General features: G+C 39.6%; 12 non-coding genes across 12 annotated transcripts; 6 read left to right on the top strand and 6 right to left on the bottom strand.

Moving 5' to 3' along the window:
* Positions 1-448: 448 nt before the first annotated feature.
* On the top strand, positions 449-532 carry Trnal-cag (transfer RNA leucine (anticodon CAG)). Its single transcript has one exon. It is a non-coding gene; the product is annotated as a tRNA-Leu (tRNA).
* Positions 533-826: 294 nt separating this feature from the next.
* Positions 827-898, bottom strand: Trnac-gca (transfer RNA cysteine (anticodon GCA)). The gene has a single exon. It is a non-coding gene; the product is annotated as a tRNA-Cys (tRNA).
* Positions 899-1233: 335 nt separating this feature from the next.
* Trnal-cag (transfer RNA leucine (anticodon CAG)) lies at positions 1234-1317 on the top strand. Its single transcript has one exon. It is a non-coding gene; the product is annotated as a tRNA-Leu (tRNA).
* Positions 1318-1611: 294 nt separating this feature from the next.
* Positions 1612-1683, bottom strand: Trnac-gca (transfer RNA cysteine (anticodon GCA)). The gene has a single exon. It is a non-coding gene; the product is annotated as a tRNA-Cys (tRNA).
* A 335-nt stretch (positions 1684-2018) lies between these two features.
* On the top strand, positions 2019-2102 carry Trnal-cag (transfer RNA leucine (anticodon CAG)). Its single transcript has one exon. It is a non-coding gene; the product is annotated as a tRNA-Leu (tRNA).
* Positions 2103-2396: 294 nt separating this feature from the next.
* Positions 2397-2468, bottom strand: Trnac-gca (transfer RNA cysteine (anticodon GCA)). Its single transcript has one exon. It is a non-coding gene; the product is annotated as a tRNA-Cys (tRNA).
* A 10542-nt stretch (positions 2469-13010) lies between these two features.
* Trnal-cag (transfer RNA leucine (anticodon CAG)) lies at positions 13011-13094 on the top strand. The gene has a single exon. It is a non-coding gene; the product is annotated as a tRNA-Leu (tRNA).
* Positions 13095-13388: 294 nt separating this feature from the next.
* Trnac-gca (transfer RNA cysteine (anticodon GCA)) lies at positions 13389-13460 on the bottom strand. Its single transcript has one exon. It is a non-coding gene; the product is annotated as a tRNA-Cys (tRNA).
* Positions 13461-13795: 335 nt separating this feature from the next.
* Trnal-cag (transfer RNA leucine (anticodon CAG)) lies at positions 13796-13879 on the top strand. The gene has a single exon. It is a non-coding gene; the product is annotated as a tRNA-Leu (tRNA).
* Positions 13880-14173: 294 nt separating this feature from the next.
* On the bottom strand, positions 14174-14245 carry Trnac-gca (transfer RNA cysteine (anticodon GCA)). The gene has a single exon. It is a non-coding gene; the product is annotated as a tRNA-Cys (tRNA).
* A 1428-nt stretch (positions 14246-15673) lies between these two features.
* Trnal-cag (transfer RNA leucine (anticodon CAG)) lies at positions 15674-15757 on the top strand. The gene has a single exon. It is a non-coding gene; the product is annotated as a tRNA-Leu (tRNA).
* A 294-nt stretch (positions 15758-16051) lies between these two features.
* Positions 16052-16123, bottom strand: Trnac-gca (transfer RNA cysteine (anticodon GCA)). Its single transcript has one exon. It is a non-coding gene; the product is annotated as a tRNA-Cys (tRNA).
* Between the last annotated feature and the right edge of the window lie 6001 nt (positions 16124-22124).

Consider the following 22124-nt stretch of genomic DNA (forward strand, 5'->3'; position numbering starts at 1 on the left):
ATGACCTCTTCAAATCTGGACTGACAACCCAAGTAAGTATAACCGATATGTGCTTTGATTGCATGTAATTTATTTATACCCACTTGAGTGTCCCACTTCTTCTGCATTAGGTCTTTGATATAGCATCTAATAACAGGTTTATAGTCACTGTATGGTAGAAGAAGTGGTGTCACAGATTTGTTGAGAGCTGCCTTTGCTGCAGCATCAGCCATATTGTTACCCGTGATACCAACATGACTGGGCAACCAGCAAAAGACAATGTCGTATTGGCCAGTAGCCAGTACATTCTTTGAAGTATATATGTGCAGTGTGTCCGCTTTTTGAGAGGTCCAAACTGAGTTATTACCTAAATTATCTTCAATGAGGGTGGAGTGCCTTTTTCGGATCCAAAGCAGTTGATATCTCTCTCACTGCTATACTGTATAGACGTGCGTACAGTTTGCCAGCAGTCAGGATGGCCGAGCGGTCTAAGGCGCTGCGTTCAGGTCGTAGTCGGGTTCTCCCGGCGTGGGTTCGAATCCCACTTCTGACAACTGTTTTGTCCCTCTTTCAAACGTCACCGATTCGGCATTGTTTCTCAATCCGCGAACATCACGACCATCCCATGCAGTCGGAATTAGCTGGCTGTGAATTAACGTTTCCATTTTGTTTTTGTGGATGCATAGTCAAAAGTTGGAATCGTGTCTAATTAGCTGCACACTTTATGTACTCTACAGACCCTCTCTGTCAAAAGTGGGATTGTCTGTGTCAGGTATGTTGCCACAGGTATTGGAGTGTGACTTCCTTGTGCCTTTGCTGATGACTATTTTATCCAAAAATCATATGGAGGGGGCAACCGGGATCGAACCGGGGACCTCTCGATCTGCAGTCGAATGCTCTACCACTGAGCTATACCCCCGACACATATGTTACTAGGATAAATACATGTACTAAGAATACACTGATCGCATACAACACCAGCCAAATATTGGGGCTCCAACCTTTTTAATCGTCCTATTTCTTACTGGCACATGGAGGTCTGGTACAGTCAGCTGTCGTTGACTTAAATACAATGAACCTTTCACGGTACATTCTTTGAAGTATATATGTGCAGTGTGTCCGCTTTTTGAGAGGTCCAAACTGAGTTATTACCTAAATTATCTTCAATGAGGGTGGAGTGCCTTTTTCGGATCCAAAGCAGTTGATATCTCTCTCACTGCTATACTGTATAGACGTGCGTACAGTTGGCCAGCAGTCAGGATGGCCGAGCGGTCTAAGGCGCTGCGTTCAGGTCGCAGTCGGGTTCTCCCGGCGTGGGTTCGAATCCCACTTCTGACAACTGTTTTGTCCCTCTTTCAAACGTCACCGATTCGGCATTGTTTCTCAATCCGCGAACATCACGACCATCCCATGCAGTCGGAATTAGCTGGCTGTGAATTAACGTTTCCATTTTGTTTTTGTGGATGCATAGTCAAAAGTTGGAATCGTGTCTAATTAGCTGCACACTTTATGTACTCTACAGACCCTCTCTGTCAAAAGTGGGATTGTCTGTGTCAGGTATGTTGCCACAGGTATTGGAGTGTGACTTCATTGTGCCTTTGCTGATGACTATTTTATTCAAAAATCATATGGAGGGGGCACCCGTGATCGAACCGGGGACCTCTCGATCTGCAGTCGAATGCTCTACCACGGAGCTATACCCCCGACACATATGTTACTAGGATAAATACATGTACTAAGAATACACTGATCGCATACAACACCAGCCAAATATTGGGGCTCCAACCTTTTTAATCGTCCTATTTCTTACTGGCACATGGAGGTCTGGTACAGTCAGCTGTCGTTGACTTAAATACAATGAACCTTTCACGGTACATTCTTTGAAGTATATATGTGCAGTGTGTCCGCTTTTTGAGAGGTCCAAACTGAGTTATTACCTAAATTATCTTCAATGAGGGTGGAGTGCCTTTTTCGGATCCAAAGCAGTTGATATCTCTCTCACTGCTATACTGTATAGACGTGCGTACAGTTTGCCAGCAGTCAGGATGGCCGAGCGGTCTAAGGCGCTGCGTTCAGGTCGCAGTCGGGTTCTCCCGGCGTGGGTTCGAATCCCACTTCTGACAACTGTTTTGTCCCTCTTTCAAACGTCACCGATTCGGCATTGTTTCTCAATCCGCGAACATCACGACCATCCCATGCAGTCGGAATTAGCTGGCTGTGAATTAACGTTTCCATTTTGTTTTTGTGGATGCATAGTCAAAAGTTGGAATCGTGTCTAATTAGCTGCACACTTTATGTACTCTACAGACCCTCTCTGTCAAAAGTGGGATTGTCTGTGTCAGGTATGTTGCCACAGGTATTGGAGTGTGACTTCCTTGTGCCTTTGCTGATGACTATTTTATTCAAAAATCATATGGAGGGGGCACCCGTGATCGAACCGGGGACCTCTCGATCTGCAGTCGAATGCTCTACCACGGAGCTATACCCCCGACACATATGTTACTAGGATAAATACATGTACTAAGAATACACTGATCGCATACAACACCAGCCAAATATTGGGGCTCCAACCTTTTTAATCGTCCTATTTCTTACTGGCACATGGAGGTCTGGTACAGTCAGCTGTCGTTGACTTAAATACAATGAACCTTTCACGGTACATTCTTTGAGTGAGTGAGTTAATATTTAACGTCACATCGGCAATATTGCAGCCATATCGTGACGAGAGAAAATGTGACTTTAATAACATATATGTGTAGCAGTGACATTTTGAGGGTATTTTAATGTCATAATTTGGTGTCTTTGTATATATCTATTTTACAAGTATTGGATGTAACATGGTGTTTCATATTTTATGGTTTAAAGGTAAAATATGAATAAAAATAATGTATAAGTCATAAAAAGGTTGTTAAAAATATTGATGGTTGGTGGCAGTATTCTAATGTTTGTGGTTTTAAGCGAAATGTCAATTAGATTGACATTTGATTTTGTTTATCATTAGTTCCTATGAATTTCATTCATCTGAATGGTTATGACGTCAGAGTTATGTAAAGTATAATGCTGGATCAAGAGTATTGCCTCATTCTGGATCCAGGATGAAAGTTGTTTATCACCTGACCCTTATTCTTAACTTCTCATTGGCTAATTTAAAAAACTAAGATAGTCTTCTTTGCACCAATCTAACCAACTCACAATCACAGCACCGCACAGGCAACAACAAGGTGGCAGTAGGATTCAACAGGTCAGTTAAATACTTAAACACTAAATTATGTTTAGATTTATTATGTCTTTTACATGTTCATTAAGTATGTTGTTTCTTAGAAATAAATGTCATTTTGTATCTTGTTAAAACTGATAAGGTTAAAAAATGTATTTAAGTATCTGATGTTTTGTCAACTAAGTCAAACCTAAAGTCCATGTGGTTGTGTAGAAAGTTGCAACAAATGTTCTGATTAGAGTTAAAAATAGTTATTAAACGTCTGCTTTTGTCAGTTGGTTGTGTGTGTATATATATATAAAAATGGTTTTGTTTGAATTGTGTGAGCGGAGACCCTGAGTGATGGTGAATGCATTGTCACAATGTTGTATGATTGTGTTTATGAATTACAGGCAATCTATGGTCATCGGACGTGAGTCACCACGTTCAATTACATGGCTCATTCCACAAATAGGTAAGGCTCATTAGCATGTTTAAATATATTTTATCTTCATGTACACTTTGTATGTAGCTTTTGATGGTTACTACGTGCTTATTTAAATGTACGTCAGCTTACTTGTGGAATTATGTGTATATTAGGTATATGTGTAAATATTGTTTTAATTTTGAGTATGTGGGCAAAATGTTGTATTTGGCGGGAAATTGTCTCCCTTGGCGTGATAACATGTGTCATCACTAATGGATTAATTTGTAACAATTTACAATGTATTATGAGATACCATAGTATTAATATATTCTTTATATAAGCTACTTGTGATATGAATGTATAACTGATATAATGTATGGCCGTTTCTATACTGTTGTAATTGTTTCAGGGCCATTTTCTCCATTTTCTCCCTTTCTCCATTCCGTCATTGCAACGTTTCTTCATCTGAATAAAAACCGATCACAACCCCACAGCGAGTCATATATTGGCGTCAAACCAGCTGTAACATTTGGAGCCCCCAGTGAGGACCTTATTCAGATAGGATCTGCACCTGATGTTGACCGGAAGTTGATTTGATGTTGACCGGAAGTTGATCTGATGTTGACCGGAAGTTGATCTGATGTTGACCGGATGTTGATCTGATGATGACCGGAAGTTGACTTGTTTACATCATGTGATCTGCCTTGCTGTGAGTTACCTGTCTTTGCCTTGTAATATCTATTTTGCCTGTTTTAATTAGCGTGCTGTGATAATGCTACTTTGCTGAACTCACCATGAACACTGGATCAATAGATTGTTTATACAATCATGTGAACATTTTACAGCATTGAACTTTTAACGTACAGCAGGGATCCAGTGAACATTACAGATTGACATGGTGTATTGGACATTTACTGATTCTGTGATATTTTATATTGTCTGACTTTTATATATATTTACATTGTATCTGAAGACTGTGATATTTGTGTATCTACGGGTTGTGAAACAAAAATGAATTTAGTAGTTGCCCTGATTGATCTCATATTGCCCATGTTTATGTTATAGGTTCGTTTTTTTGCCTTTGTTATGTGTGGTATGCGTATGGTTACATTGTGACATGTGTGATTGAATGATGAATTTGGTCACTGGTGTGTAGTCCCTGTGTTGTGTTAGGTCTTAGTCAGTTATATAGTTACATATAGGTACACTTTAATTACACTTTAATTAGTATATCAAAACAAACTTGGTTTTATATTAACTAAATTACCTAAATAGTACTCAGTCAATTTAATTATTTATCCAATCTCAACTAGGTAATAATACAGTTTAGTTTCAAGGCACCCAATATTATACTTGTTGTTGCCCGTTTACTCTTCTTGTTTAGGCACTCATCACTCAACTAACCCTTTAGTTGGTACAGTACACCTAAGTTTTAAGTTAACTCCCATGCAGCATTTGTTTTGCGTTGTAGACGGCTTTTAGTGGTGTTTGGATAAGTGTACTGGTACTTAGTTTTGTAGTTGGGCAGTTAGGTCTATAAGACATGGAGGGATTTGCAGGTATCAAGGAGGAGGATCCAGAACAGAAGGAGCAACCAGGGTCTGATATCATGCCAGCCTTAGAGTCAGATGTAGGCGAGCTTAGTCTCACTGGACTTAGCGATACTTTGAAGCAGATGGGTGTAGTACCTGTGGTAGATAGCCCTGAACATTTTCAGGATTGGATGGTTTCCTATTTGCAGTCGGTAGGGAAATTGCCCGGTGGTATTCAGGCTGATTCTGAAGGTACATGGGGTAACAAAGGTTCTGTGGTTACTAAGGCTTTTCAATCAGATGCTAACCCATTAGAGAGTAAAGGTCCTCAGTTTACTCCTGTTACTCAGGCAGACATTAGTAAATCTGTAGTCACTTTAAGTCAGACTCCTAAGTTGTCATCTTTCTTTGGTGAAGCTGGTAAGGGTGAGGCTTCTTATGATTTATGGCGCTATGAGGTAGAGTGTCTCTTGGCTGAGAGTGCTTATCCTAAACATGTCATATTTGAGGCTGTTAGGCGCTCTCTGAAGGGTAAAGCTGGTAAAGCTGCTTCACTTTTAGGTCCGCAGTCTTCCCTTGATTCCGTGTTAGCTAAACTTACAAGTGTTTATGGCAGCTGTGAGGAAAGTGAATCCCTGATGGCAAGGTTTTATAGTGCCAAACAGATGGCAGAAGAAGATGTTTCTTCTTGGGGTTGCCGACTTGAAGACCTATATGCTAAGGCTAGACAGAGTAGTAAGTCATCACCTAGTGAGACTAACCAAGCCCTCAGGAGTGTTTTCTGGCAAGGTCTTAAACCAAATTTGAAGGATGTATCTGGCCACAAGTACGATGCTATTGAGGACTTTGATAAGTTGCGTGTAGCGATTAGAAGGATTGAATTTGAGTTGAATCAGAGGAAGCCCCTAGAATCTTTAAAGAAGCCAATTCCTTCTAAAATGGCGGCTAAATCTGACAGTGATTACCAGGAATTGAAGGGTATGGTTCAACAATTAACAGCAGAGTTTGGTGCCATTAAAAGGCAATTAGCTGACATTCCCACTCTCACTCCCACGCCATCTCCTTCAGGAGCTAGAGGAGGAGGCAGATCAGATCGTGGCTCATTTTCTATTCGTGGCAGATCTAATATGTCTCATTGGAACAATAATGGACGGGGTCAGTTCAGCGCTAGAGGTCATCCTACATATGGTCCTTCACACTTACCTTATCAGGGAGCTGTTCCTCCAGATGGTAGGCAGGGTATTGTCTGTTGGAAATGTGGACAGATAGGTCATTTGTGGCGTGGATGTAGGGTTATCATGGACCACAACTGGACTTTAAACATGCACAGGCCCATGGAGGCAGGCGATTCATGGGCCAATCCACAAGCAAACCAGAGACAACGCCTACCACAACTCCAGAAGGATTGATCGGGAAAGCGAATGAAGCCAGTGTCACAGTGGGAGGTAAAGTATGCAAAGCTTTACTTGATACAGGTTCCACAGTGTCTACTGTTAGTGAATCATTCTACAGGCATCAATTATCTCATCTTCCAATGCATCAACTTGACCGTATTTTGGACATAGAGTGCGCAGATGGTGGAACATTGCCATACCTAGGGTATATTGAGAGTGAGTTGTTAGCCCCAGGCCTTGATTCAATGGACACTTTGCCTTGTTTACTATTAGTTGTCACAGACAGTAGATATAACTTGTCAGTGCCAATCTTGTTGGGTACTAATATCTTGTCATCTTTGATGGAGAGATGTAAGGCAACAGTGGGTACTAGATTTCTTCAGAAAGCATCACTTCATACCCCATGGTATTTGACATTTAGGAATATGGTCATTAGTGAGAAGGAGCTAGCGAAGAATGATTGGAGGTTAGGACTGGTCAAGAATGCTGAAGACAGGAACATAGTTATTCCACCAAATTCACAAGTCATTATCCAGGGTTATGTTGACAAGGAAATCAGTTATCCTCAAGCTCTTGGTACACTACAGTCATGTCAGAGTTCAACTATTCCATCAGACATCGATGTTTCTCCTTCACTTATGTTGTACAAGTATAGGAAGCAGGATCCAATCCAGGTGCACTTGTCAAATGTTACCACTCGTACTGTTGTTATTCCACCCAGAGCTGTACTCTGTGAAATTCAACCAGTATCTGTAGAAGAGTCCAAGCTGAGTCAGTCATACAATACTGAGTCTATTTTGAGCCTTATTGATGTCAATGATAAAGGACTTACCCCCGAAGAACTAGATAAAGGTGTTAAACTTATCTCAAAGTACATTGATGTCTTTTCAAGTGGGGAATTAGATCTTGGTCATTCAACTGCAGTACAACATCGTATCGAGTTAATGGATAAAACTCCTTTTAAACAAAGGCATCGACGTATTCCCCCAGCCATGTTTCAAGAGGTGAAAGATCATCTTAGACAGTTGCTAGCATGTGGAGTTATACGTAGATCACATAGTCCTTGGGCTTCTAACATTGTCCTGTGTAGGAAGAAGAATGGAAAACTTAGAATGTGCGTGGACTTCAGACAACTAAACAATTCCACTATTAAGGACAGTTTTGCTTTACCAAGGATAGAGGAAATTTTAGATTGTCTAGCTGGCAGTAAGTTTTACACTAAGTTGGACATGAAGTCTGGGTATTACCAAGTCGAACTTGCAGAAGAACATAAGGAGCGCACTGCTTTTACAGTTGGCCCTTTAGGTTTCTTTGAGTATAATAGGCTTCCGTTTGGACTTTGCAACAGTCCGGCAACATTTCAGCGTCTCATGCAAGATTGTCTTGGAGATTTGCATTTATCAATCTGTGTGATATACATTGATGATCTTATCATATTTGCTGATAGCTATGAGGAACACTTAGAACGTCTCACCAAAGTTTTTGAACGCCTGCGCCAATGCAACTTAAAACTGGCTCCAGATAAGTGTGAATTCTTCAAAGAGAAAGTTGCCTATGTTGGACATGTCATTTCCAAGGATGGAGTTGAACCAGATCCTGCAAAAGTAGAAGCAATCAGAAATTGGCCACGACCTACTAACCCTTTTGATGTAAGGAAGTTTTTAGGTTTCGCAGGATACTACAGACGGTTTGTAGAGAATTTCTCTAAGATATCGAAGCCTCTATCCCAATTAATGCCTAGCCCGAAAGACAAGAAAGGAAAACCTTCAGTGGACTGGATTTGGGGAGATCCTCAGGAAGCAGCATTCCAGGAGTTGAAGGATAGACTTTCATCGCCGCCGGTACTCGGTTACTGTGATTACTCAATCCCCTTTGAACTCCATACCGATGCCAGTCAACGTGGCCTAGGTGCTGTTCTATACCAGAATCAAGGCGGGAAGCAGAGAGTCATTGCCTATGCCAGCCGAGGATTGTCAAAGTCGGAGCACAACTACTCAGCCCACAAATTGGAGTTTCTTGCATTGAAATGGTCAATCACTGAGAAGTTCCATGATTACCTCTTTGGCAATCAATTCACTGTATATACAGATAACAACCCACTGACATATATTCTGACTACCGCGAAGCTCGACGCAACTGGCCACAGATGGCTAGCTGCCTTGTCAGCTTACAATTTTGATGTCAAATACCGACCTGGAAAATCAAATATTGATGCAGATGTGCTGTCAAGGATTCCAGGAGATCATGCAACAGAGCCTGCAGATAATCAGATTTCCTCAGAATCTGTCAAGGCTATCTGTCAGTCTGTTTCTGCACCCAATTATGTTGAGTGTTTAAGCATGTCCTCAGAGTCGGTAGATGTTGGTGATACAGGTCATGACCTGAAGAGCATGTCTCCAAAGGATTGGAGACATGAACAGTTTTGTGATCCGACACTTGCAGATGTCATCAAATGGGTCAGAACAGGACAAAAGCCAAGAAATGATTACATGCAATCCAGTGAATTTACATCCCTTTCTCGCAGATTTGACAACCTTAAACTCAAGCAAGGTGTGCTATACAGAGTGACTACCATGGATGATGAACTTGCAGAACAGTTGGTACTTCCTTATCATCTCCGTGCCCAAGTTCTCAAGAGTCTTCATGACGATATTGGTCATTTAGGACGGGATAGAACATTGGCTTTGGTAAGAGAGCGATTCTATTGGCCTGGAATGGCAAGTCAAGTTGAGAAATGGGTGAAGGAATGCCAGAGATGTTTACGCCGAAAGTCAACAACAAATACCAGAGCTCCCTTAGTGAATATCGAGACCACATATCCATTGGAGTTAGTTGCTATGGACTTTCTTACCTTGGAACCTTCGAAGGGGAACTATCAGCACATCCTTGTAATTACGGATCACTTCACTAAGTATTCTCAGGCTGTTCCAACAAGAAATATGACTGCCCGTACAACAGCAGAAGCATTTCTTAATCACTTTGTAGTACATTATGGTTTACCAGCCCGAATCCATTCAGACCAAGGTGCAAACTTCGAAAGTCGTCTGATTGAGGAGCTGTGTACAATTACCGGAATGAAGAAGTCGAGGACAACACCGTACCATCCTATGGGTAATGGCCAGACAGAGCGCTTCAACAGAACACTTTTGAATATGCTTGGCACCCTTGAACCTGATCAAAAGAAGGATTGGAAGATGCATGTTTCTCCTCTAGTTCATGCCTACAACTGTACCAAACATGAAACTACGGGTCATTCTCCCTTTTATTTAATGTTTGGACGTCATCCAAGATTGCCGATAGACCTTGCATTTGGAATTGACAGAGACCATGCCAACCAGTCGTTACAATTATACACAAAGTCTCTGCGTGACAGACTAAAGAAATCATATGAATTGGCCTCTAACATCACCAGGAAGTCTAAGAGAAAGCAAAAGCAGAACTATGATCAGCGAGCAAGAGGAGCAGCTGTCCATGTTGGGGATAGAGTACTGGTAAAAGCCCTTGCCTTCGAAGGTAAACATAAGCTAGCAGACCGGTGGGAGGATGATGCATACATTGTCAAAGGACACCCAAATCCCACTATACCCGTGTTTGTAGTGGAGCCAGAGAATGGAGAGGGTCGAATAAGAACTTTGCATCGGAATCATCTCCTCCCTATTGGAAGTGTTGCTATGGAAACCGTAAGACCTAAACCAAAACCAAGAAAGAGAACGAGTATTCAAACTGTGACAGACAAACCAGATGACATACTGGAACATGATGAAGACCATGACGAGGTTATTTTGTCAGTTTCATCTACTCCTCATATTGATTCTGTCTCTTCAGCCAGTGATACATCCACAGGTAACATGGTTGGTGCTGAAGTTCAACTGACGGAAATGAAGCAACAGGATGAAGGTGATTTAATCCATGTTGAAGATCTTGTACAAGATCGAACTGAGGAAGAAACTGAATCAGTGGAAGTTGATCGTATTGGTGATTCTCCATCAGAATCAGAGTCCACATCAGTCACTGAAGATCAAGATGTAATGGATGTTAAGGTCGTTTCGGATCTTGCCAATATCACAGATGTCTCCGATGCTGCCAATGGCATTGCAACGGATGGTGCTCATGTCACAGATCTTGCAACTGTCCCGGATGTGGCTGATGTAGACCACATCAGTGATGTTGCAACTGTCATGGACGTCATGCCAGAAAATCTTGAAACAGAAACTAAAAGTAGTCCCGAGACATCTGGAGTGAACAATGCAAGGACTGGACCTCCTGTGCAACCTATTCCCCCAAGTCGGCCCAGACGATCAGACAGAATTACACGGAAACCTGCATGGCAAACTAGTGGTGAGTTTGTCATGTCACAAACAGGTCGACCACCAGACTGGCTGGAGAGAGCAAGATTTCTAGAACATCTGGCAACCAGTGGAACTTTTGACACATTGCCTTCTAAGGTATCAGATGTTCTTTTATCCGTCGTCAAAGATAAATGATAGATGACGGGGACGTCATTTATTGATAGGGGGGTAGTGTGTAGCAGTGACATTTTGAGGGTATTTTAATGTCATAATTTGGTGTCTTTGTATATATCTATTTTACAAGTATTGGATGTAACATGGTGTTTCATATTTTATGGTTTAAAGGTAAAATATGAATAAAAATAATGTATAAGTCATAAAAAGGTTGTTAAAAATATTGATGGTTGGTGGCAGTATTCTAATGTTTGTGGTTTTAAGCGAAATGTCAATTAGATTGACATTTGATTTTGTTTATCATTAGTTCCTATGAATTTCATTCATCTGAATGGTTATGACGTCAGAGTTATGTAAAGTATAATGCTGGATCAAGAGTATTGCCTCATTCTGGATCCAGGATGAAAGTTGTTTATCACCTGACCCTTATTCTTAACTTCTCATTGGCTAATTTAAAAAACTAAGATAGTCTTCTTTGCACCAATCTAACCAACTCACAATCACAGCACCGCACAGGCAACAACAAGGTGGCAGTAGGATTCAACAGGTCAGTTAAATACTTAAACACTAAATTATGTTTAGATTTATTATGTCTTTTACATGTTCATTAAGTATGTTGTTTCTTAGAAATAAATGTCATTTTGTATCTTGTTAAAACTGATAAGGTTAAAAAATGTATTTAAGTATCTGATGTTTTGTCAACTAAGTCAAACCTAAAGTCCATGTGGTTGTGTAGAAAGTTGCAACAAATGTTCTGATTAGAGTTAAAAATAGTTATTAAACGTCTGCTTTTGTCAGTTGGTTGTGTGTGTATATATATATAAAAATGGTTTTGTTTGAATTGTGTGAGCGGAGACCCTGAGTGATGGTGAATGCATTGTCACAATGTTGTATGATTGTGTTTATGAATTACAGGCAATCTATGGTCATCGGACGTGAGTCACCACGTTCAATTACATGGCTCATTCCACAAATAGGTAAGGCTCATTAGCATGTTTAAATATATTTTATCTTCATGTACACTTTGTATGTAGCTTTTGATGGTTACTACGTGCTTATTTAAATGTACGTCAGCTTACTTGTGGAATTATGTGTATATTAGGTATATGTGTAAATATTGTTTTAATTTTGAGTATGTGGGCAAAATGTTGTATTTGGCGGGAAATTGTCTCCCTTGGCGTGATAACATGTGTCATCACTAATGGATTAATTTGTAACAATTTACAATGTATTATGAGATACCATAGTATTAATATATTCTTTATATAAGCTACTTGTGATATGAATGTATAACTGATATAATGTATGGCCGTTTCTATACTGTTGTAATTGTTTCAGGGCCATTTTCTCCATTTTCTCCCTTTCTCCATTCCGTCATTGCAACGTTTCTTCATCTGAATAAAAACCGATCACAACCCCACAGCGAGTCATATATTGGCGTCAAACCAGCTGTAAGCAAGACATGCTTGACTGTGATTCTTTCATCACAAGGGACACAAAATGGAGGATCTTCACCTTTCAACAAATACTCATGAGTATAACGAGAATGGCCAATACGACATCGTCGCATAATGACCTCTTCAAATCTGGACTGACAACCCAAGTAAGTATAACCGATATGTGCTTTGATTGCATGTAATTTATTTATACCCACTTGAGTGTCCCACTTCTTCTGCATTAGGTCTTTGATATAGCATCTAATAACAGGTTTATAGTCACTGTATGGTAGAAGAAGTGGTGTCACAGATTTGTTGAGAGCTGCCTTTGCTGCAGCATCAGCCATATTGTTACCCGTGATACCAACATGACTGGGCAACCAGCAAAAGACAATGTCGTATTGGCCAGTAGCCAGTACATTCTTTGAAGTATATATGTGCAGTGTGTCCGCTTTTTGAGAGGTCCAAACTGAGTTATTACCTAAATTATCTTCAATGAGGGTGGAGTGCCTTTTTCGGATCCAAAGCAGTTGATATCTCTCTCACTGCTATACTGTATAGACGTGCGTACAGTTTGCCAGCAGTCAGGATGGCCGAGCGGTCTAAGGCGCTGCGTTCAGGTCGCAGTCGGGTTCTCCCGGCGTGGGTTCGAATCCCACTTCTGACAACTGTTTTGTCCCTCTTTCAAACGTCACCGATTCGGCATTGTTTCTCAATCCGCGAACATCACGACCATCCCATGCAGTCGGAATTAGCTGGCTGTGAATTAACGTTTCCATTTTGTTTTTGTGGATGCATAGTCAAAAGTTGGAATCGTGTCTAATTAGCTGCACACTTTATGTACTCTACAGACCCTCTCTGTCAAAAGTGGGATTGTCTGTGTCAGGTATGTTGCCACAGGTATTGGAGTGTGACTTCCTTGTGCCTTTGCTGATGACTATTTTATCCAAAAATCATATGGAGGGGGCACCCGGGATCGAACCGGGGACCTCTCGATCTGCAGTCGAATGCTCTACCACTGAGCTATACCCCCGACACATATGTTACTAGGATAAATACATGTACTAAGAATACACTGATCGCATACAACACCAGCCAAATATTGGGGCTCCAACCTTTTTAATCGTCCTATTTCTTACTGGCACATGGAGGTCTGGTACAGTCAGCTGTCGTTGACTTAAATACAATGAACCTTTCACGGTACATTCTTTGAAGTATATATGTGCAGTGTGTCCGCTTTTTGAGAGGTCCAAACTGAGTTATTACCTAAATTATCTTCAATGAGGGTGGAGTGCCTTTTTCGGATCCAAAGCAGTTGATATCTCTCTCACTGCTATACTGTATAGACGTGCGTACAATTTGCCAGCAGTCAGGATGGCCGAGCGGTCTAAGGCGCTGCGTTCAGGTCGCAGTCGGGTTCTCCCGGCGTGGGTTCGAATCCCACTTCTGACAACTGTTTTGTCCCTCTTTCAAACGTCACCGATTCGGCATTGTTTCTCAATCCGCGAACATCACGACCATCCCATGCAGTCGGAATTAGCTGGCTGTGAATTAACGTTTCCATTTTGTTTTTGTGGATGCATAGTCAAAAGTTGGAATCGTGTCTAATTAGCTGCACACTTTATGTACTCTACAGACCCTCTCTGTCAAAAGTGGGATTGTCTGTGTCAGGTATGTTGCCACAGGTATTGGAGTGTGACTTCATTGTGCCTTTGCTGATGACTATTTTATTCAAAAATCATATGGAGGGGGCACCCGTGATCGAACCGGGGACCTCTCGATCTGCAGTCGAATGCTCTACCACGGAGCTATACCCCCGACACATATGTTACTAGGATAAATACATGTACTAAGAATACACTGATCGCATACAACACCAGCCAAATATTGGGGCTCCAACCTTTTTAATCGTCCTATTTCTTACTGGCACATGGAGGTCTGGTACAGTCAGCTGTCGTTGACTTAAATACAATGAACCTTTCACGGTACATTCTTTGAGTGAGTGAGTTAATATTTAACGTCACATCGGCAATATTGCAGCCATATCGTGACGAGAGAAAATGTGACTTTAATAACATATATGGAAACTGTACAAAAATTCTGTCAACGAAGGACAGTAAAACAACTAGATTATCACAGCTGTAGATTGTAAAACTAGCATATTATAATAAAATTCATAACAATTCAAAACAGTACACAATAAAAATGGGCTATAGATCACCAATAACCAAAGGTAGGTCACCATACTAGGTACCATGGGGACTTACGATACTTCTGCTACCTACATGGTGACCCAGCAGGATTTACACCATCCCTCTGGCTACTGGTGATTGTCGGCAAGTTTAAGCCAAAACAATTAAAAACAACAATAATTCTACGATTAAAAATGTGGAAAATGAAAAATACTTTGAATGAAATGGGACTTACATACCTTCTCAGGGGGACAATTATTTTACGTTACTTCAACCCCCTTTGAAGGTACAGCCACCAACAATCTCAGTTATTAGTTCATTATACCAAATTAAAATCACATATTTTTTAACAATACATATCAAAATTTGTCAATCAATTCTATTTCTTTTAAAAATCCAAGAATTAAACGAGGGCTTACAGTAAAAAGATCCTTTATGGATGAAACCTTGAAATAATTTTCCCTTGTGATGGAAAAATCGATACAGTCAAGCAAGACATGCTTGACTGTGATTCTTTCATCACAAGGGACACAAAATGGAGGATCTTCACCTTTCAACAAATACTCATGAGTATAACGAGAATGGCCAATACGACATCGTCGCATAATGACCTCTTCAAATCTGGACTGACAACCCAAGTAAGTATAACCGATATGTGCTTTGATTGCATGTAATTTATTTATACCCACTTGAGTGTCCCACTTCTTCTGCATTAGGTCTTTGATATAGCATCTAATAACAGGTTTATAGTCACTGTATGGTAGAAGAAGTGGTGTCACAGATTTGTTGAGAGCTGCCTTTGCTGCAGCATCAGCCATATTGTTACCCGTGATACCAACATGACTGGGCAACCAGCAAAAGACAATGTCGTATTGGCCAGTAGCCAGTACATTCTTTGAAGTATATATGTGCAGTGTGTCCGCTTTTTGAGAGGTCCAAACTGAGTTATTACCTAAATTATCTTCAATGAGGGTGGAGTGCCTTTTTCGGATCCAAAGCAGTTGATATCTCTCTCACTGCTATACTGTATAGACGTGCGTACAGTTTGCCAGCAGTCAGGATGGCCGAGCGGTCTAAGGCGCTGCGTTCAGGTCGCAGTCGGGTTCTCCCGGCGTGGGTTCGAATCCCACTTCTGACAACTGTTTTGTCCCTCTTTCAAACGTCACCGATTCGGCATTGTTTCTCAATCCGCGAACATCACGACCATCCCATGCAGTCGGAATTAGCTGGCTGTGAATTAACGTTTCCATTTTGTTTTTGTGGATGCAAAGTCAAAAGTTGGAATCGTGTCTAATTAGCTGCACACTTTATGTACTCTACAGACCCTCTCTGTCAAAAGTGGGATTGTCTGTGTCAGGTATGTTGCCACAGGTATTGGAGTGTGACTTCCTTGTGCCTTTGCTGATGACTATTTTATCCAAAAATCATATGGAGGGGGCACCCGGGATCGAACCGGGGACCTCTCGATCTGCAGTCGAATGCTCTACCACTGAGCTATACCCCCGACACATATGTTACTAGGATAAATACATGTACTAAGAATACACTGATCGCATACAACACCAGCCAAATATTGGGGCTCCAACCTTTTTAATCGTCCTATTTCTTACTGGCACATGGAGGTCTGGTACAGTCAGCTGTCGTTGACTTAAATACAATGAACCTTTCACGGTACATTCTTTGAAGTATATATGTGCAGTGTGTCCGCTTTTTGAGAGGTCCAAACTGAGTTATTACCTAAATTATCTTCAATGAGGGTGGAGTGCCTTTTTCGGATCCAAAGCAGTTGATATCTCTCTCACTGCTATACTGTATAGACGTGCGTACAGTTTGCCAGCAGTCAGGATGGCCGAGCGGTCTAAGGATGGGTTGCCTCCCTTGGTTTGAAAGAGGGTGGACGGTTTGACATCAGCTCCCGCGATTGTTCGTAATTTGGGATAAATATCGACTGAAGGAGTGAGCAAGGATATGTAAAACATCATCTACACCCTCAATAATCCACGCCGATCAGAAGTAGCAACGTGTGCACGCCTTGACCTGCATAATGCAGGGACAAGGCACGGACAAGGCTCATGATGAAGAGAGACAACATGGCGGACTGTCCTCGATTGACTTTCGGAAACGTGAGTACAAAAAAGAAGCGACATTAAGAGTGGATACTGGATTTGATAGAGTGAAAGCATCAGACATCATTAATGCAATAGAAGATGACTTTGGTGATGATAGTGTTTTTGCTTGTGTGCCACGAGGCGGGTGTTATGAAGTTACACTGTGTGATGAGGAAACAGCAAAAGTTGTGGCTGGGGGTATTTCTATCAAAGGAAAATCGTACAACTGTAGAATTGTTACGGATAGATCTTTGATTGTGTCATTTCTACATCTAACCCCATACATTGAAGACAGTCAAATCATTGACATGTTACATGCATTTGGAGTTGAGGTTATCTCCAACATCAAAAGGCATTTTATAAAAGATGCAAAGAGAAAGATCACAGATGGAACAAGGTATGTAAGAGTGAAATTTCCAGGGCAACTGAAATCACTACCTTACAGTGTACGATTTAACACTTGCGACGGCCCACAACCCTTTCGGGTCATACACAATGGACAAGTCAAAACATGTAATTTATGCTTTGAAACAGATCATGTTATGGCTGAATGTCCATCTGTGGAGTGCCGTGTATGCCATGGACAGGGACATATAGCAAGGGCATGTCCTCAAAAACAACGTTGTGACGTATGCAAAAACAAAATGAGTCACTGTATGTGTAATAATGACAGGAACGACAAAACAGTCACAGAACTCACTATAGATACTTCAGTATCGGAAGAAGAAATAGTTAATGACGATGTCACTGTTGACCCTTTCAGTGTGAATATGGAAACGATTGACAGTGAGGCAGCCAATCATGAGAATGACTGGTCGTTGTCGGCCCCCACTGATAAAATACCGGCTACTACATCTGTTACAGAGCACATTATGGCTGACGATAATGTACAAGAAGGAATGAATGTAGAAAGTGAGAATGAGAGAAGAGAGGATAAAAGCGAGATCGCAGATGAAAGAAAGGGAGAGAAAGGGGTTAGTTCAGAGAAAATAGAAGATAACACTGATGTTAAGCAGGGTACTAAGTTTAGAAAGATTCAGGGCATGAATGAAGAAAGGGTTGTGAACTTGTCAGAAGAAAGAAAGAGGAAAAAAGCAGCTAATGGAGAGAATGGCATGAGTATGAAACAGATGAGAAAGGCCAAGGCGAGAGCCAAAGCTGAGGCCAGAGCCAAAGTGGAGGCAAGAAATGATAGTGTGAATGAAAGTGAATGTGAACAGGAAGATTAATCATGTATCTCTCTTGTCAAACATTCATTCTCATGGTGTTAATCATGTCATGGAATGTAAATGGTCTTCGTGATTTATCAAAAGTGGATCATGTTTTCACAACCGTGAAAAATTCACATGCAGACATTTGTTTTCTGCAGGAAACTTTCTGGGATGATGATTTCATCAAACAATATAAACATCTTTGGCAAGGACAAATATTTTTCAACAATTGTCCCAATGAAAAAAGAAAAGGAGTTGCAATACTTTTCTCATCACGTTTTCCCAACAAGGTAAATTTTCACAGCTGTGACAACAATGGTAGACTCTTAAAAGTTACTTTTGAAAATGACAATATTTTGTATTCATGTGTCAATCTATATGCCCCAAATAACACGACAGACAGAATTGTGTTTTTTGACACGTTAGCAACATATCTATCAGGCGATAACGTGATAGCAGCGGGAGATTATAATGAGATATTAGATATATTTATGGATAGAGCATCAAATATGAAAACATTCAATATGAGAAGCAGTGATAAATTACAGGGTATTATTCATTCAAAAAATTTATGTGACATTTGGAGGTACAGAAATCCAGATAAAAGAGAATTCACAAGACAGCAAATTGTCGAAGGCGAAATGAAACAGTCTCGCATTGATTTCTTTCTGATTTCTAGATCATTAATTCCTTATGCAATAAACACATATATCAAATATTCAACTAAAAGTGATCACAATATCACCTGTCTTAATTTAGATTTCTCTCGTGTAGAGAGAGGTGCTGGATTATGGGTTTTTAATAATCAGTTGTTACAGGACACTGAATTTAAGTCAAAAGTCATAAGTATCATCAATGAAAATTTATTGTGTTCACTCTATGAAGATGAAACATTAATATGGTGGGACAATCTCAAATATCAAGTTAAAAAATGTGCAATATATTTTAGTTGCAAAAAAAGTAAACAAGAAAAATATGAATATTATAAATTGCAAAATAATCTAAGACGTGAGTATGACAAATTATCTAAATCTCCTAATCATGATATTGCATACATCCAAAGTCTTCAAAAAGAATTGGAGATTTATGAGGAAAATAAATGTGAAGGGGCTATTCTCCGCTCAAAAGTTCAGTGGGCATTGGAATGTGATAAAAATACGTCTTTTTTCTTACATTTGGAGAAATGTAAACAGGAATCCAACTGCATTAAAGAAATAATGACGGAAAATGGTTTAACTCGTCGAACCGAAGATATTCTTGATCATGCATATACATTCTATTCTAAATTGTATTCATCCGGAGAAAGTGATTTAAATAAACAAGATAAAATTCTGAACCTAATAACTGATGTTCTTCCAGAGGAAGATCGAGATAGTCTTGATGAAGCTATTTCAATAGAAGATCTCACTAAAGCTTTAAAAGGTATGAAACGTCATAAATCGCCTGGTAATGACGGTCTCACAGTCGAATTTTATGCTGCATTTTGGGATATACTAAAACCCATATTTGCACGGGTTGTGAAATGTATTTTTGAAGAAAAAAGCATGTCAAGATCCATGAAAAAGGGTGTCATTAGCCTCTTCTACAAAAATAAGGGTGATAAAACTGACATCAAAAATTTTAGACCAATTTCATTACTCAATGTTGATTCTAAACTTATCTCTCGTTCACTTGCACTTAAATTAAAAACAGTTATGGCAAAAATAATTTCACCGGAACAATCATGTTGTGTTCCAGGGCGAGATATTTCGGACAACATTCTATCTGTGAGAGATGTAATTGACCTCGTAGAAGACGCTAATGAAAATGCATATTTAATCACCATAGATCAAGAAAAAGCATTTGATCGTGTTTCGCATCCATTCATCTTCAGGATTTTGGAAAAACTAAACTTTGGTAAAGCTTTCATTTCATGGATTAAAACTTTATACACTGATTTAAAAAGCAGTGTCAAAATTAATGGTCACCTCACACCATATTTTCCAATTGGCCAATCTGTCAGACAAGGTGATCCGCTCAGCAGTTTAATATTTGTTATTGTTAGTCAACCTTTAAATCTGTTAATTAAGGCTGATTCATCTATTCATGGGGTAAAAATCAATAGTCATTGCTCGTCTTTAATATATCAGCATGCAGACGACACTACAGTTACAGTGTCTGATGCTCAGTCTGTATATAATACCTTTAACACTGTCAGTGAGTATTGTGATGCTACAGGGGCAAAAGTCAATTTAACAAAATCTCAAGTTTTGTGTTTAGGTACAGCCCGCACAAACAGTATGAATTTTAACTTACCAATTATTGTTAAAAATGACTGTGTCAAATTATTAGGAATTTTCCTTGGTCCAGATAAAGATCTTTGTGAAAGTAAAAACTGGAAAATCAAAATATCGAAACTAAAATCCCTGTTGGGATCTTGGTCACAAAGAAAGTTAACCCTGCAAGGGAAGTCTATTGTTATAAATACATTTATCATGTCAAGGTTGTGGTATACTGTGCATGTAGTGCCTGTCCCGGAGTGGGCAAGGAAAGAGATTGATTTAATCATTTCACATTTTATCTGGTGTGGTAAAACTCCTCTTATCAAACATTCAACATGTTTGGGTCATTTTTTACAAGGAGGATTATCAATTCCAAGTTTAAAATACAAAATATATGCATTCAGATTAAAGTTGATTAGAAAATTCATGGATCGCAATTTTTATGCAGTATGGAAACAAACGTGTTCCATATTTATATCCCAATACATGAATATGTGTTTAACTAAAAATATTTTTAGCATTGTTTACAGTCGTCCTGGTTTGAGCCGTATCAACCCGTTCTATGCTGAGGTTCTGAAAGCATGGGACGAAATCACGTGCAGCAGGCGACTAATTGTCACGGAGCACGGGGATATCATGTCTCAACCATTGTTTCATAATCCACATATTTGCCATCAAGGAAAAACGCTACTGTTTACATTTTTTATTGATTCAGGTATTGTTACTGTTGCAGATATTTGTTATGAGTTTATCCCTGGCTTCCTACCACTTTCGGCAATAATAGAGATAGTAAACGACAACCGACATGATATCTCTGTGTCAACGATACAAACTGCGTATTATATTATTATTCAATCTCTACCAAATGAATGGTTGCCCATTTTGTACAATAAAACGATAAATGATAACAATGGACACTATACAGATGCTTTTATTTGCACAGATGATAGAAATATTGCTTCTAAAGAACTTACAGTCAAATTTAGTTATTCCTTATTTGTAAAAGAATTATTTTGTGAACCAACAGCCATTTCCTTCTGGGATAAATTTGCTGTTAATATCAATTGGAATAAAGTATGGAAAAATGTATTCTTCAATGACAAATCATCTGAGCAAATAGATTTGGATTTCAAATTAAGCCACAATATTATCTTCACTTATGAAAAATTGTTCAAATATGGCAAAACAGACACAAACCTTTGTCCGGTTTGTAAAAATGAAGTCGAAGATTTGTTTCACATGTTTGTATTCTGTGATGAATTATATGACACAATTTCTGTTTTTAAATCTCTGTTCACAGACCTGTTCATAGACACTGGATTTTCATTTAATCAGCTAGTTTCCTGGCTTCTCTTTGGTTTTCAACCCGACAAATCAGTCTCTTTTCAAGATAGTATAAACATATTGCTGTCAGTATATAGAATTTCTGTTTTTAAGAAAAGAACAATCCTATCTTTACAGCAATGCAACCTCAATCTGGAAAAATTGTTTAATTCTTATGTAAAACGTCACTTCAATCTTTTGTGGACACATTACCAATTTAAAAAACGTGCTGATATTTTTATACAGCGTTATATTATGCCAGTTAACTTCATGAAATTAGATGGAAATAAGCTGATATTTAAGCCACCCTTTCATGAATGAAATGTTTAAATAGAATATGACATAATATCAACATCTGTGATACCTTTTAAACATTTATCTGTAAAATATAAATGCTTCATGTAACATATTTCCTGTAATAAAATGTTATTAAAGAAAAAAAAAAAAGGCGCTGCGTTCAGGTCGCAGTCGGGTTCTCCCGGCGTGGGTTCGAATCCCACTTCTGACAACTGTTTTGTCCCTCTTTCAAACGTCACCGATTCGGCATTGTTTCTCAATCCGCGAACATCACGACCATCCCATGCAGTTGGAATTAGCTGGCT

This window comes from Haliotis cracherodii, unplaced genomic scaffold (assembly GCF_022045235.1).
Source record: "Haliotis cracherodii isolate W230 unplaced genomic scaffold, xgHalCrac1.p SCAF_3, whole genome shotgun sequence".
NCBI classification, from domain to species: Eukaryota; Metazoa; Mollusca; class Gastropoda; order Lepetellida; family Haliotidae; genus Haliotis; species Haliotis cracherodii.